The 5519-nt window shown below is 39.0% G+C and overlaps 1 pseudogene; it reads right to left on the bottom strand.

The window, feature by feature from the left end:
• Positions 1-3848: 3848 nt before the first annotated feature.
• On the bottom strand, positions 3849-4912 carry LOC125079430 (voltage-dependent anion-selective channel protein 2-like; annotated as a pseudogene).
• Between the last annotated feature and the right edge of the window lie 607 nt (positions 4913-5519).

Raw genomic sequence — 5519 nt, 5'->3', positions numbered from 1 at the left:
TATAAAATAATATGTTCATACATATTTGATAAATAATATATATTATACATATGCTCTCCTCTGATGCCTTCCCTTGCCAGGGATTTTGAACATACTGCTGAAATACACTAGTTTCTTCTATACGCTAATTTTTTTCTGATTTGCACAGCATCAAATAGCCTGCATTGTCTTGTTTTCTAGTTTTCATCCACTTTGTGTAGTTCATATACAGTTCTTTTGTCTACAAAGATACAAATCTATAAGCCGTATGTTTCTTTTGTGTCTCTTGTCAAGAGACAGAACTATCTTAATCCCTAAAATGCACGCAGATAATGCCTATTATGGAGTCTGCTGTTCTACTCTTTGGAACAATGATCTATCTGAAACCGTGCCAAGATTAAAACAAAAAGGTAAACATGTAAAAAAAAATGTTCTAGGAAATCTCCCTTCAATTTGAGAGAGAGGATCCATTGGATCTGATAGTACAGTAATAGCATCTGATGAATTCATGCTAGGGAACTTCTCTACAGTCATATATCTGAGTTGGTGACCTACAGCATCCAGACCCTGAGAACCCCATTCTGAGAGGTAGGGTAATGGAGACCATATCCGGGAAGGTCACAGAATAGGTTCTTTCCTGGAATGACCTTCCACGTCCATCTCACTCATGAAGCTAAGGCTAGGTTTCAGAGTTCTGGATTCCACTTGAATTTTAAAACAGTACAAATAAAATCATTGGGCCCAGAATAATGATGAATATTAAAGGCTATATGATTGGCACCTATAAAACTTCCAAGAGTGTGAATTAGATCAAAACAAATTTATATACAAAATACTGGGTTTTTAGGGCTGTGAGGAATCCATTGATGCTTGGAAGAGCTAAGTTAAAACAATTTAAACAAAATGCCATGTTACACAGCAGGAAATAAAGTTTATGGAACTCATTACTTTAAAAAGTGAAACAGGAATTATGGTTCCTAAAGAGGTTTAAATAAATTCATACATGACTGATCTGTAATGGGTTATTCATGAAAATTAGATTATATTTTCGAGCTAAACATTGGAGGATGACGCTAAAGAAAAACAGTAATAACAAAAGTAACAAAATAATACTACTACTTATTGGATGCAGTGAGCCACTCTAGGTACTTCATAATAGATTATCTTATTTAATTCTACAACAACTAGCAAGCTATTATTCCCCGTATTTTACAAATGAGCAAATGGATTCTCTGATCAGTTCGTGATGGGCATTCGATTTTAACCAGTCCAAAGATCCGTGTTCCGAGGTAAGGTAAGCCTCCTCTGATTGCTGGTCCTGAATGAAAAGGGCCACTTTTCAAGGGCAGGTGACTGAACTATTTCCCTACTCTCCAAGGACTTATAAGATGAAATCTGGTAAAGGAAGAGTAAAAATCACAAGTGATCAGGGCAGCCTGAGAAGTGTGTGTGTGTGTGTGTGTGTGTGTGTGTGTGTGTGTAGGATGAACACATGTCCCAGTCTGCCTGGGACAGACCCAGAGTAACTATTATGACAAGTCTTTGTCACTCTGGCTGAGGAGTAAGGGAGAGCTGGAGTATTGGCAGACTGAGTTTAAACAAATATATTTCAAGTTTATCACTTAAGTATATTAAGTTATATAAACGTAAGAATATTAAACATATCATATGTTTATGCTAAAACATATTCTCAACAGGGCAAAATTTCTCAAAATATGAGGCTCAGGGTTCTTACCACATCACAATCCCCAGTGCTAATTCAACCTCACAATTTTTAACCCTTCCCCACTGCACATTTTTATCTTCCTCCCACAGTAAAAACTCTGGATCCCAACAATATTAACACACTTATGTATTTGTTCAACTCTGTGATTTGTTCAACACATATCTAGAATTGCTATATCCATACCACTAAAAAAAAAAAGACCCCTAATCTATCAAAAAGAATTCAAGATCTGTTTGTGTGCCTTCCTTCTCCCCCACACACTAAGAATATGTAGTCAAAGTTTCATGTTAAAAAATTATTTGAGGGGCGCCTGGGTGGCTCAGTTGGTTGAGCAGCTGCCTTCGGCTCAGGTCATGATTCCAGGTTCCTGGGATCGAGCCCCGCATCGGGCTCCCTGCTTAGCGGAGAGCCTGCTTCTCTCTCTCCCTCTGCCTGCCCCTCTGCTTACTTGTGCTCTCTATCTCTCTGTCAAATAAATAAATAAAATCTTTAAAAAAAAATTATTTGATTTAGTGTTACCCCCCAACCCCCACCTTTCAGTGTGGTTGTTATTTATGTGAAACTTAGTAAGTTTTATTTGTATATTGGCATTTAGATTTAGATTTTTCTTTTTTTAAACTCCCATCTTGTTTTAATTTGTTTGACTATGTAGATAACATTAGTGTGCTTCTAAAAGTCAAAACTGTTCAAAAATTATATTCAGAAAAATGTCATGCTCTCTTCTTTCTTCCACTCTGTATGTCTCCCTCCTACTCCCCCCTGCCTCTCTACCACCTCTAACTCTGTTTACTAATTTTATTGCTTTCTGGTTTTCTCTGTTCCTTTTTGCAAAAATAAGTACTTTTTTTTTCTTAACATATATCCTCAGTATAACTTTCCAGCACTTCATGGAGATCTTTCTCATTCTTTTCTAAAGCTGCGTGATACACCACCATGTATATAAGTCAAAGTTAATTCAATCAATTTCCTATGTTTGAGCACATCAGTAGTTTCCAATTATTTTGCAGTTATAAATAACACCACAATGGATAATATTGGATATGTATGCATATTTTGTATGGTTAAATGCATATTTTGGGGTAACACCTTAGAAGTGGAATTTTTAGTTCAAAAGTTATACACATTTATGGGTTGGTGAGATATAGACAAATCTAGCCATGTGCCAAGTATACGTGTTTTAATTATAGTGAGTTTATAATATATTCTGTTCCTCTCTTGGGGTTACTTCTTTACAGCTCTTCTTTTCTTGTGTTTCCTTAGGTTTTCTTTCTCCATATTTATATTTCTTTCATAGAGACTTTAGTATTCATTTGACTAGCTCCACAAAAGCTCTTTTCATATTGTCCATACATTTACCTAGAAAGAAATGACATCTTGATGATGCCAAGTCATGCTAACCAACAAGAGATGTGTGTCCATTTGCCCAAGTCTACTTTTGTGTTGTTCAGGACCATTTAAGAGTCTTCTGCATATATGTTTTGATAGATTTTGTCTTACCGATTAATCCTAAGTATCTCATCTTTATATCTTCATCATTGTAAATGGGAATTTCTCTTCCATTATATTGTCTAGCTACTTATTATTTGTGTATGTGAAACCAATTAGCTTTTGAATATTTTATATCTTGCTGCAACGCTAATAGGGACATAAAAAAAACACGCACACAATTGCACAGCATTCATAAAGGTCTATTTCATTATTGGGGGAAGCATATTTAACAGCTAAATACATTTAAGTAACATATAAGGGATTGCATGACTGCTGTGTTGGTATCTAGCTCAGATCCCAATTCACCTACAACCCAGCTAATGAGTCTCTGTCTAAATATTTAGGGGCATCTGGGTGGCTCAGTGGGTTAAAACATCTGCCTTCAGCTCAGATCATGATCTCAGGGTACTGGGATCGAGCCCCGCATCGGGCTCTCTGCTCGGAGAGGAACCTTTTTCCTCCTCTCTCTATGTCTGCCTCTCTGCCTACTTGTGATCTCTATCTGTCAAATAAATAAATAAATGAATAAATAAATAAATATTTAAAGCACAGCTCTTATTTAGATCAGACTTTGTTTTGATCATCTTGGTCACACTGGAAATACACAAAGGTGAAATCTTCTGATATCCGTTCCCAGAGGTTTCTTTCAGCTGGATTAGGCCTCTAGCCACAGAACTAGCCCAACTTTGGGGCCTCCAGCATGAATACTCTTCCCAGCTACCAGAGCAGACAGTGTACACTTGACCCAGGCCTCAGAGTCTGAGCCCACACTAATCAAACTAGAGTTGTTGACTTTTTCAGAAGTGGAAGCAGAGGGATCCAGCTGATACTTGGCTGTAACGTGGAAGTGGGTGCAGTTGGCACCTGATGTCCAAGCAAGGTTTCCTGAAGTGTCAGTATCTTCACATACATTCTAATAAATTGATCCTCCAAATTCTGTCCCATCGTTGACATTAGTGTGTAGCTGGAAGTCCCCTGTCCTGAAACCCAATGCAGAGTTATTTCTTGTCAGCTTTGACTTGGCACTGTCAAAAGGTCTTCTGGTCCCCAGCAAGCCAGCCCTCATAACCAACGATAGCTAACCAAACAAAATCAAGGTCAACATCACAACCAAGGTTTATCAACTCCCTCTTGTAAGACTTGATTTTACCACTTGCCTGTGTTGGGCGAAAAGGATATTAAATATGAACTTTAAACCTTGATATACCTTGGGGCGCCTGGGTGGCTCAGTGGGTTAAGCTGCTGCCTTCGGCTCAGGTCATGATCTCAGGGTCCTGGGATCGAGCCCCGCATTGGGCTCTCTGCTCAGTGGGGAGCCTGCTTCTTCCTCTCTCTCTGCCTGCCTCTCTGCCTACTTGTGATCCCTCTCTGTCAAATAAATAAATAAAATCTTTAAAAATTAAAAAAAAACCTTGATATACCTGGTCTTCAATTGCAATTTACGTTCCCAGAGAGTTATCTGTGTTCCATTTTTCTGTGAAAGTCCGACAAGACCCATACCATTTATATTTGGTCCCTGCTGTTCCACGAACTTTACCGGTGTCTGTATGAGATGAACCAGATATTGAGAATCACACACCACTGCATGACTTTGTTTTCACACCCAGTTTCACCAACCCAAAACCAAATCTTCTGCTGGAAACATTTCTGGTGTCTTTCCAAGGTCAGCATATGGCAGATACATACTGGCCACGCATGGCTCTGTCCATAGGTGGCCATGGGAAGGTAAGGCCAGGGGAAGAGATGACCCAGTGGTCTCCTGAGAGGGGCAGCTGCCACTCTGCTTGCTGCTGAGTCCCCTCAACTCGCTCAGGAGCTCAAGGGCCCAGGGTCAGCTGCAGCTTCCACAGCTGGAGGATGAAGGAAAATGTCTTATTTCCTCATCACTGCCTTTTTGTTCTTATTAGATATAACTTGGGTACCATTTTAATTCCCTTCTTTCTTCTTGTATTTATTTTCTTAAGGGTTGCCCTGGGTATCCCATATATTCTGTTACGTAGTATTTTCATGATCACTGTTTTCTCTTAAATTCGCTTACTTTGCTCAGCAGCTCTTCTTTCACTCAAGTTTGATAAGGCGCCTGGGTGGCTCAGAGTTAAGCGTCTGCCTTTGGCTCGGGTCATGATCCCAGGACTCTGGGATCAAGCCCCGCATCAAGTTCTCTGCTCAACGGGAAGCCTGCTTCTCCCTCTCCCACCCCAACCCCCACTTGTGTTCCTGATCTCATTGTCTCTCTCTGTGTCACATAAATAAGTAAAATCTTAAAAAAAAAAAAAAGTTTGATTACAAAAAATTAATTTTATTTGTTGTTTTCAAAGTGGATATC

This window comes from Lutra lutra, chromosome 10, assembly GCF_902655055.1.
Source record: "Lutra lutra chromosome 10, mLutLut1.2, whole genome shotgun sequence".
In the NCBI taxonomy this organism is placed as follows: Eukaryota; Metazoa; Chordata; class Mammalia; order Carnivora; family Mustelidae; genus Lutra; species Lutra lutra.
The sequence above is the reverse complement of the archived record's forward strand: the minus strand, read 5'-3'. Positions and strand labels throughout refer to the sequence as shown.